General features: G+C 35.6%; 1 protein-coding gene across 7 annotated transcripts in view; it reads left to right on the forward strand.

Annotated features, from left to right (window-relative positions):
• ctnnd2a (catenin (cadherin-associated protein), delta 2a) overlaps positions 1-12,364 on the forward strand; it is a 363,719-nt gene that overhangs the window by 153,274 nt on the left and 198,081 nt on the right. The gene's annotated exons all lie outside the window — the stretch shown is intronic.

The following is a 12,364-nucleotide window of genomic DNA, read 5'->3' on the forward strand; positions in this document are numbered from 1 at the left end:
TGCCAGACAGCATCTCAGTATAACAATACAGGTCCTTCTCAAAATATTAGCATATTGTGATAAAGTTAATTATTTTCCATAATGTCATGTTGAAAATTTAACATTCATATATTTTAGATTCATTGCACACTAACTGAAATATTTCAGGTCTTTTATTGTCTTAATACGGATGATTTTGGCATACAGATCATGAAAACCCAAAATTCTTATCTCACAAAATTAGCATATTTCATCCGACTAATAAAAGAAAAGTGTTTTTAATACAAAAAACGTCAACCATCAAATAATCATGTACAGTTATGCACTCAATACTTGGTCGGGAATCCTTTGGCAGAAATGACTGCTTCAATGCGGCGTGGCATGGAGGCAATCAGCCTGTGGCACTGCTGAGGTCTTATGGAGGCCCAGGATGCTTCGATAGCGGCCTTTCGCTCATCCAGAGTGTTGGGTCTTGAGTCTCTCAACGTTCTCTTCACAATATCCCACAGATTCTCTATGGGGTTCAGGTCAGGAGAGTTGGCAGGCCAATTGAGCACAGTGATACCATGGTCAGTAAACCATTTATCAGTGGTTTTGGCACTGTGAGCAGGTGCCAGGTCGTGCTGAAAAATGAAATCTTCATCTCCAAAAAGCTTTTCAGCAGATGGAAGCATGAAGTGCTCCAAAATCTCCTGATAGCTAGCTGCATTGACCCTGCCCTTGATAAAACACAGTGGACCAACACCAGCAGCTGACACGGCACCCCGGACCATCACTGACTGTGGGTACTTGACACTGGACTTCTGGCATTTTGGCATTTCCTTCTCCCCAGTCTTCCTCCAGACTCTGGCACCTTGATTTCCGAATGACATGCAGAATTTGCTTTCATCCGAAAAAAGTACTTTGGACCACTGAGCAACAGTCCAGTGCTGCTTCTCTGTAGCCCAGGTCTGGGGAATGCGGCACCTGTAGCCCATTTCCGGCAAACACCTGTGCACGGTGGCTCTGGATGTTTCTACTCCAGACTCAGTCCACTGCTTCCGCAGGTCCCCCAAGGTCTGGAATCGGCCCTTCTCCAAAATCTTCCTCAGGGTCCAGTCACCTCTTCTCGTTGTGCAGCGTTTTCTGCCACACTTTTTCCTTCCCACAGACTTCCCACTGAGGTGCCTTGATACAGCACTCTGGGAACAGCCTATTCGTTCAGAAATTTCTTTTTGTGTCTTACCCTCTTGCTTGAGGGTGTCAATAGTGGCCTTCTGGACAGCAGTCCGGTCGGCAGTCTTACCCATGATTGGGGTTTTGAGTGATGAACCAGGCTGGGAGTTTTAAAGGCCCCAGGAATCTTTTGCAGGTGTTTAGAGTTAACTCGTTGATTCAGATGATTAGGTTCATAGCTCGTTTAGAGACCCTTTTAATGATATGCTAATTTTGTGAGATAGGAATTTTGGGTTTTCATGAGCTGTATGCCAAAATCATCCGTATTAAGACAATAAAAGACCTGAAATATTTCAGTTAGTGTGCAATGAATCTAAAATATATGAATGTTAAATTTTCATCATGACATTATGGAAAATAAAGAACTTTATCACAATATGCTAATATTTTGAGAAGGACCTGTATGTCTATAGAATAGCAGAAATATTTAGTTAAATATGAATTGAGAAGGTTTGATACTTAAACCATATATTTATTTGTTGACTAATTTGCTGTGCTTTCTTTGTAGTTATGGATTACTTGGGTTGTTGCTGAGATCTGGTGTGATGTTCAAGTTAAGAGAAATATTGGAAATATAGTACTTATTTTACCCCCGTATTTGGCTTCGCACCAAAGGAGGATGTTGAAAGTTGCTGCAGTCCATCCATGTCCTAATCGGTTGTGTAGCTTGTGAGACCTTAGCAAGGTCTTAACCTTGAAGGGGATCAGAAATTCACCAGTGTTTATATGAGTAAAGTACTCCCCAATTTGAAAGTTTAATTGCAAATTAGGAATTTCCTAAAGTTTAACTTCAGGACATTTTATTTTACTTTTAGTACAAATATGCACTAACACTGTAAAGAAAAAAATATTGCCATACAAAACTTTCCCTTTACATATTAAGAATTTAGTCTGAACGAATACCTTTGGTTTCTGCATTAATAATTAAACCTGAGCAGTTTAAAATCAACCAAAATAAGGGACCAGTAATTTATTATATTTTTTGGAACATAAAGGTAGACTTTGTAAGGGTTTTAGATGAAAGAAATAAAGCTAAAGATTATGTTTTTTTTGGGCAGTAAGTTGTATTTTTTAACGTTAATATACTTTTCATTGGTAATTTTCCATCACCGTATTTGAATGCTTACAAACCAGCTTTTGTTTGTATAATAACCAAAAGAGTTGATCATTGAATACTTTGAATTTCCAAATAGATCATTATCTGTAACTTTTTTTTTTTTTTAAGTGAATAATTTCAGCAACTGAAGCGCAGTCAGTTCAGTGACCGTTTAACAATGAGTTTGCAAAATGCATGTGCTTTGAGGCATCCCTTTGTCTATGTGCGGACATACACATGTATGTGGATACCACTAATAAGACCTGTGCATGCCTTTGTACAGCATTTTTGTGAGCATTTCTGCTTGTATGCAAATTATTCTTGTGATTACGCCCCTTAGGTGAGGTGTGCAGTATTTTATGTGTGAGGTGTCAGGTTGTAGAATAAAGCCAGCTGTTGGTATTTCACATAAATTCACATTAAGAAAATCACATAAAATTGTCTTTTTATGGTGTCCAATTTGAATTTCTTCAGTTACCACATCAATGGCACAGTTTTTTTCTCCCTATTTTACCAATGTTAGCAATTTTCAGTATAAAAAAATAAAATCCTTGTCATTTAAAGTCAGTATTTAAACAGTTATATTGGTGTGTGGGATGTTATTTTCCTTACCAAATAATGTAACATGAAAGTGAGATATTGACTGAGTAGAGCTATGTACGTAACTGTACATTGTAACTAAAATAGTAAAACACCTATGTTTTTTTTTATTTCAGTTGAAATAAGGTGTATCTAGCAGTAAGCCAATGATTTAACAGATTTTTTATAACAGCTTTGTCTTTAAATTATTTGATAGCTACAAAAAAAAAAAAAAACAATTGTCAGTTTGTGTTATTAATGTTTATCATTTCAGAAGTGAGATTGGATTTTTGGTTGCGAAAGGAATTCAAAATGTTTGAAAGGTTATGCTCTCTGCACATAGTTGTTGGCAGCTATAACGTGGAAAGCAAGAAAAGAACCAATAAAATGCTAAGAGATGTCCCATTCTTTTCTACTGTATTTCTTTAGCTAGCCAGTGATTAAGTTGTAGCATAATCTATGTTTGTTTTTCCTAGATTTGGTCAAATGTTAACTTTGATGCATTTGTTGAAAGTGTATAATACATATAAAGCCACTCTCTGTTTTATTCATTGGCCTTTGTGTGTGTTTGTGTGTGTGTCAGAGAAATATTAGAAATTGATGTTGCTGAGTCATTGGCCAATCATGTGTTGAGATATGTTGCAATAATTGGAGCAGCTAGCTCATCTCCCACCAGTTAATTATAGCTTTAACCCCAAGGTACAATTGTATGTCACACTGGATCATTTTCATCTAACAATTTCATACACGCATGCATGCATTCACACACAATGAGCGTTTGGACCCATGTAGGAAAAGTACATTGTCCTATATACCACTATCATTGTTCATTTTCTCCTTACAGAGGCCATGTCATTGTCCAGTGTACTAAAAGTAACTAATAGAAAGCTATTAATAAGTGTGATCAGTAATAACCCTCGCACAATGTTAGTACAAAGCATACTTATGTTATTATTTTTCAAAACACCTTTAATTTAGGTGGTGATAAAAAGGAAAATATAATACATTCAAAAAAGTGGTTCAGTATAACCTTAGTATAATTAAAGCATTGAAAACTGGTAGAAAAACCAAGTGTTAACCTTTACTTTAAAAGCACAGTATAAAGAAATTTTAGTTCCACTGGTTTTTCTTCACCAATATTGACACAATTCTCTTCTAATCTGATATGCGGCTGATTGTTTTTCCTCTTTGTGTGTTTGTTTTTTTGTTTGTTTTTTTTTTACTATTATGCAGTGATCTCCATAATATCTTAAGCATTGAATGCTAGTTCATGTCTGGTATAAAATTACAAGTCTGGAGATGTGTACAATTGTGCTTTGTGGTGGGGGAAGGACTATCAGCCATTGATCTGATGTGGTTCTCAGAGGACGAACATGTAAGAGGTATAACTTATCCTCACTACGAATGCCATCCAAACACTGAAGCCAGTTATTTCCCTTATTTATCAAAAAATACACACTGAAAATGGGGCTCTTTTTTCCCTTTCTGACATTATGAAATTGAGCCTAAGCCATGATATTAGAATTTGGGTTCGTCTTGGCCTATCTGATATGTCTAAATGTTGCCAAAAAATAAGTGTGCATCCAGTAAACCATGTGTTGGGGTGGGAAATAGCCTGGCTTTCAATGTCTGTGTTTTGGATGAACTCAGATCATAGTGTGCTGATTAAAAAAAAAGTCCATCCTGCTTGTCTGTCTTGGTTGAATTTGTGCAATGATTAATGGTGATCATATTTTAATTAGGAATGAAATATATGGTGGGTGTGTCACTGTGGTAATATGTAGTATTAATACTTGTGTTAAAACTAGATTGTATTTCTGTGGTATTTTTAAACTAGTGCAGTACTTAAACAAGTCAAAAGCTGAAGCATAATCCTTCCCAAGGATTTTAACATTTACTACAAGCAAGTACTACACAGTTGAGCTTATTTCTCTATAGGTCAGATATACAGATTAATGTTTATATGTTTTGCAAAAAATAAATACCCCACTAAGTGATTTTTAGGCAATGACTTGTTATGACTCACTGCTACAGTTTTTTTTTTGTTTTTTGTTTTTTCTAAGTAATGTTTATGTGATGTATTAAGCCCAAGATATCTTAGCATCCTCATAGCAATTTTATGTTGCCACATCTGTTGCTCACCTATTGGACGTTGAGCACTGATGAGCTCAACATCCAATATGAAGGCAAGTCATACACATGTCTGTCTAACTGAATGAAATACAACAAAGTGAAAAAAATAACATTGGTTTAAATTTACTATTAAAACTTATGTATTTTAAAAATTATCTTTTTGAAAAGCATTTTAGAGATAGGGCTGCCCTGTGCATGCATGGGTTCTCACCGGGTACTCTGGCTTCCTCCCACAGTCCAAAAAGATGACTGTTAGGTTAATTGGTCTCTCTAAAATTGCCCTTAGGTGTAATTGAGTGTGTGCATGATTGTTTGTCCTTTATGTCTCTGTGTTGCCCTGTGATGGATTGGCGACCTGTCCAGGGTGTACCCCGCCTCTCTTCCGTAGACTGCTGGAGATAAGAACCAGCTCCCCTGTGACCCACTATGGAATAAGCGGTATAGAAGATGATTGAATGAATAATAGATAAATAAATGCTTCTGTTGTAACACATTTAATGAGTATGTGTGAGCTGAAAAGTTTAAAAGAGGACATCTTTAAAGGTGAAAAGATGGCCCTTAAATTCTGTGACCAGTTGGATGTATACATAAGCATCATTTTTAAAATGTTTTCTTTGTCATACAATAGAGTAAAAAATATTTGCACTCTTACAGATTTATCTTGTTTGTGCTTTATGGTCACACCCAAATGTTTCACATCACTAAACACATTTGTTTAGCCTACTTCATGCTGTGGGACAGATGATTTCTCAAATCTACAGGTCGGACAGAAATCAGGCATTTTTGTAGCTCTTGGAACTGAACTCGGTTCTCCATAAACTGTGGTTAATCATGGTTTAACAAGAGGTTAAATTACATTTCTACACTGGGCCTGTTTTTACTACTACCATCTGGAAAAAGTTATTTTCCATTTACATTCAGTTTGGAGTCTGTCATTCTGTACTGAGCAAGATTAGCAAGACAGCTGTCTCCTCAGCAATTTATGTCCTAGCATCTTCACAGCAGCATATTATTTTGTATTCCTTAAGCGTACACACATTATGTGATCTATTTCCACTAGATCAAAGTTATGATTTATGTTTTGAATGGTGTAATGGCATTTCAGATGACTCAAGAGGGATGTGAAGGTGTGTGTTGTTACCTATGGGTAAAGAGTCTGAGGAATAAGGATTGTGTTTTTCACATTATCATATATTACAGGATTGACTTGCTTAAAACTCTGGCTGCTGTACAAACTCAAGTATCATTTTTCTTCTAGTCTCACTTAAGTACTTCTACAAACACTATATTTTGTTTTCTGAAATGAAATTTAACATTTCAAATGACCTTTCTATTGTAACATACTGTAACACAATACAATGGAAAGGTGTCACACTGTAAAGCACAGGGCAATATGGAATTTGATGTACATCTGAGTATGTATTCAACTCATTTTAAAACAAGGTGGAAATTAAATGTTTCTATTATGTCCTTCCATACCTGATAACCTGGATTGATGTTAAATCTAAAACAGTGTATGGTAAATCAAATCAAATCAAAATTTAAGATTATATTTCATTATGCATACAGAGGGGGGTTTGAGTCTCTGGTTGAATAACATGTCATAACATTCTCGCTGCAGGCACCATTGCAAGATGATGATAAATATTAGACAACCCGTGTCTGCTTGGAGCATAATAACGCAGAGTGCAGCAAGTGTCAGACCATTCGTCCCTGGTGAATTATGCACGGAGATATTCTGTCATTATCTATGTCAGAGCAAAATGGCCATTATCCCCGTCATAATATGAAAATTAGGTTGGCGAGTTAACAATGTGCGGGAGATTTTCCTGAGCTGAATTAGTTTATCGAACATTTTTTTCTGCATTTATACACAGATTAAGCAACTTTATAAGCTGTTATCCTACCTATGTATACAAAAGGGGTGTGAAATTGTATCTTTATTTTCCACGGTATTCCATATTGTGTATTTATGTGTGTGTGCTGCATTCAAGTGCATTTGCACACATGCTGAGAAAAAAAGCTTGTTGTTGGTAAGTTGGTAAGTTGGTATTTTTCTTTCATTCATAAAGAGAAAATTTAAGTTAGTGTAACAAAGCACACATATGTCGGATTTGAACTTTAACCTAGGGAACTCTCTTTTTGTTTTTTTGTTGCAGGTCACTGCAAATGATCTCAAAGGATCAAAGATTTAGTCAATGCTGTGGCAGATTGTAAGATTATTAATACAGGTGGCATCCTGGGATTTAAAAAACATGAGGAGTTTTCGACCTTGCTAAGTTATTACTGTGCATTTATTTCTCTGAATGCTCTGCAGCACAAGTGAGAGTTTCTCCCATGTGAATTATTCTGCATTAGAAAATACAGTAACCATTACTGACACATCTGAGCACACTAAAAGTAAATTACAGTGCCAGTACTTTAGCCTAAACATTTGCATTGTATTATGTGGTTTGAAGGACTAACTGATAAAGGAGAAAGTTTCAGAGTTTTATTGTGTTTATTGGAGTTTTAAATACCACAATGCATTGTTATAAAGGTTTTGTTGCAGCTGTCAGGAATTAGACATTATTTCAGAACACTAACTATAGACAATTGTTCTCCATCCCAACTGTTGAACTGTCATTCTGCTGTCATAGTCACAAAAGTTTGTTCTCAGCCTTGTTGTGAGAACAATAGACCGGTTTCTGAGCAAACCATCAGACACTGTGAACACATGGATGAACATGCAAAACCCACATACAGTGAAAGCAAGAGTAGCCATATGGTCATACAAATAATCAAAACCCAATATGCCTTTCACCTTTAGAGTTTTGACACATTTTGTTGGTCTGAAGTATGAGTATGAGTTTATTGTTTTATTCCACAATGTCATCTCATTCACTCCTAACACAGGGTATTTTTAAATATCTCTTCCTCTCACTCACACACATTAACACACTCATTACTCCCACTTCCTAAGCAGAACATAAAAGCACTCCCCTCTACGACGGCTGACATTCTAGGGGCAACACTATCTCTACTGTGATAACCACAAAATGGTGCAACAGTCAGATTAGCAAAAAAAGGTAGTACCTAGGAATGCCTTTTCACTGCTTACTGTTGGACTGCTCCTTTATTGCCAAGGCAACGATCATCCACAAGACTGACCAAAATTATGAAAAGTAGCAAAAAGAAAAAAAAAAGTTCTAAAAGTGATAAAGACAGTAATCAAGAATTTCATTACCAGTCTTGGGGAAACTTAAATGTTTATGAAAGTAAATCTTGTTTTAAATAATAGTAATACAAATACTATACTACATATATAACTAATCTGATAGATTGCTTCCAGTTGCTAAATCATTCAGTTAAGAGCTTTATTTTGAATTATTTTATATGAGGATTTATTCTTGTCCAGAAGGATGCCATCAAACTGAATTCAACCTGTACCAAAGTGGGCCAGAACATGAATGGCTTTTGTAGAGATCTAAATGTGGTCTTACAGTACATACTGGTAAAGTGTGAGATATCCACAAATGTTTTGAACATGCACAACATTTCCGTAAGGTGATTTTGGCCATTCAAAGGTGGTAGATGTAAAAGCATAGTGGCTGCGGTAAATTTAAAAAAAATTGTACACGACTTGAACATGTCAATCTGTGACTACATGACTTATGACTGTAGCAGAATCAGACATATTTGACAAAGATATATGATTAGATGGCCAAGACGTCACTGGTGTAGCCCTTATTATTAGAGTTAGCTCCTGAAAAGAGGGAGAGCAGATGAGGATAAGGGGAAGAGGACAGCAGCAGAAACAATCAACGCTGAACAAAAGGGGACAAAAATCAATCATTGGTCACCAGTTACACTGCCCTATTTTTCCAGAGAATATGTGACACTGCTTGATATTTGTCGTAGGTCATCTTTTTGCAGGAATGTACTAATTTCTGTCTCGCTGAACGACCAAAGAACTTTCATTTAAGATCATGATGAGGGATTTTCTTTCTCAATTAAAGATTTTGTTGAAGACATCAAGCCTAATTGGGAATTGTGAACCCGGCTTAAGTTAATGAAATTTAAGCAGGACCTTCCATCCTGGTGTCATGCTAATGTTAAAACCTTATCATGTTCACACTGGCTGGCAGCTGTCCGAAAAATACCCTGATTTCAAATTTGTGCCCAGACTCATTTTATGCTTCTGCATAAAAGAAGAATAATATCTGTTTTTATAGTGGTGCAAGATGGATGGTGTACAATATAGACCATGTAGAATGCGCCAAAGAAACCCAGTGGTTCTTCATATCAAACATATACAGCTTTTGTTTTACTGTTAGCACAAATTTAAACCTGGCTGGTATTTTTGATTTGCTTCCATATCTAGGTATGTTTTTGTGTATTCCGATAACAAAGAAGTATGCTCTGCCGCAGCATTTTCAAACAGTTTCAAAGTTTTTCAAAAAGTGATACATAAAGTGTTTGATTTTTATTACCAACATTGGACATAAATAATTATACATATTTTACACAGTCCTATTTCAGAGGACATATCTGTACATACTGTACACACTGTGTTTTTATATGCATGTATGTGGATTTCTCAGGAAACGGTAGAGGACGCTGTCTGTCGATCTCGAATGTGTGCTGTTTGAATCAGCCTAGTGAATTTAAACTGTCTCATGAATACAGGCTTGCTGTTAAATGTGAGGCACTGCCTTGCGGGGTGTGCTGTTGTGGCATAGCTGCCGAAGATGCAATGTTGTGGAATAATGCTGCAATTATTAAATCTCTCTTGGGTCTGTTGGTATTGTGAGGTTCTCATGAAAAGATTTTCTTCTCTTACCTTTCTCCCTGTCTCTTTTACCAGCTACACTGTATCACAATGTTACTCTGCTGTCTGTTATCTTGCTTTTAAATGTATTGCAGAACATGGAAGTACAGTTTATCACAGCCTGATAATCATTATTAGTACCAGTGACATCCACTTTAACCTAAGTAATGACTGAGATTTTTCCTAAAGAGCTCCTCATTTTAATCTTTTGGTTGGGCCTCATGAAATGTTTCAGAATTAAACTATAATGCACTTCTCCAAAAAAAGAGAACTGATTGCCCCCATAAAATGGAAATACAGCTGTTACTGAAACACTACTTTCTTGCTCGCAAAAATAAGTAAAACCTCTTAACATAAACCAAGCTTACATTACATTAGCTTTTTCACTTCAGGCAAAGCTTACATACAAGTTACTGTAGACAGTTAATCCAATACACAAAAGAAATCCAGTGTGCCTTTATAATTTACTCCATTGAAAGGCAATGATGAATACATTGCCTCAATAAAATTTTCTTTTAAGGTTAAAACATTCAAAGAAATAACCGTTTGTTCACAGTGGCATATATCAATTCTTTAGCTGTCTTTTTGTCCCTCGTTTGGCAATTACAAACACAAATAAAATGTATCCATAGTGTTTACATCTAATCACTCATTTAGTTGTTTATAAAGATAAACACTTTGGTCTTCTACAAATCAGGGTAGTTAATGAATATAAGATCTCTCCAAACTATTATTTGGGTGAAATGTACTGATTATGCAGACTAGTTCAAAACTATCAAATTCACTAATCTGTTGCATTCTGGTCAATACTAACAAGCCATAATACACATAAGGAGGTCTAAGAAAGGCATCAGTGTTTTGCAAACATCTCTAAACACACATTTATTTTATTAAACCATTGTTCCATTTAAATTATTATTGTATGCTAATAAAACAGAAATACAAAATAGTTATAGCTGCTCTCAAAAACCGCAAAAGAGTTACTCTATATTCAAATGGTCTGGAGTTTGACACACTGTAGGCATAGAGTTTGTTTGGTAAAGTCTTTGGTAAAGGCAAAGGTTAGTCAAGCCATACTATACCTTATTATTTAGATTTGATGGTAAATTTTGTTCAGTATGTCAAAGATCCTAAAGCTTGCATGAAAAGCACTTGAACAAATGTCAGGTACAGTTTTACCAGGTGGAATACCAAACAGTTTAATCAGGACGCATACACAAGCCCACAAACAGACGGAATAATGATGTAAATGAAGTCAGATGAAAGAATCTATATGTATCCGTTAGTGTGTCTGTGTCTGCATTGATTACTCAGCAGACAGTTCAATAGTTCTCTCTAGCTTTCTTGTTCAACCTGTCTGTTTTCTCCTGTCCTCTTTGTCTTTTTCTCTCTTTTCAACCAGCATCAATCACTGGTGAATTGACAGTGATAAAGAGAGTGTTTGCACTTGTATGAGTGCGGGTGTACAGATGTATTTGTCACCATCATCTGATTTGGCTTCAATTAATGTATTGAGTATAGGGCATTATTTAAATAAAGCTTTAAAAGATGACTAAAGAAAGAAATGGGAATTAGCTTTACATTATCATTTATTTTATTATTTTGTTTTAGACAAAAGCAATCAGATGGAGGCATTTTGCATTTTTAGCTGTTGGAGAGAAAGCAGTTTTTTTTACACTGAAAGTGTCTGTCACGTTTGCTTAATCCATTAGGTTTGTTTCTTAAAAGAACACTTATTAAACATTTGCATTTTCATAAAGGCTAAAAATGCTAAGCAGTTATGAGCTTAATTTCATTTGTGCTTTATGTCATAATGTGCAAAATATGTTTAGTGGTTTATTACATTTTTATAGCTAGTCAGTTTAACAAAATGTACAGAATGGGGCTTAGCTTAGCTAAAAAGAAAGGCTTTAATTATAAAAGACAGTTTTATGAAAGTTAAAGTTACCTGAGCCATCTAAACCAATGAGTCACATCTCAAACGCTACAAGCAGGATAGGTGAAAGGATGTTGGAAATTTTGATTTATCATATCACAAGACTGTTTTTTTCCTCTAGCATTTTTCAGTCTAAAATATGCACAAGATATAAAGGTCATGTCATTTCCAGATTTGGGATAATTGAGTCTACCTTGCATTTTTGAGTTCAGTATTGGTTGAGGATCAAAGACAATAGCTTTCCTGAGCTGATTCCCAACTCAGAATAATGCTTGTTATTGGTACAATTCTCACTAAGGACCACAAGTTTGTACATACAATAATATTAGAATATAATTTAAAGTTAAAGTAATTTTTCTATTAAATTATTAGATGTGTAAGATAAAATAATGTAAAGTAGATTGAAAAAAACCCTAAATCTTTGTACTATTTTACTTTTTTCTCAAGTGTCTGATGCAGTCAGTACTGAACTACGTTTTTTCTTCACCTGTGAGAGACTAGATGCTACTACATCAACTTAACGTGCAAATATACATGCATACTCTGTATAGCTGGCATGCCATGTGGGGAAGTCTCGGAAATATGTAGATTATCTCAGGCTCAGGAGACTCTCGCT

The sequence above is a fragment of the Girardinichthys multiradiatus genome, chromosome 21, assembly GCF_021462225.1.
Source record: "Girardinichthys multiradiatus isolate DD_20200921_A chromosome 21, DD_fGirMul_XY1, whole genome shotgun sequence".
NCBI lineage: Eukaryota > Metazoa > Chordata > Actinopteri > Cyprinodontiformes > Goodeidae > Girardinichthys > Girardinichthys multiradiatus.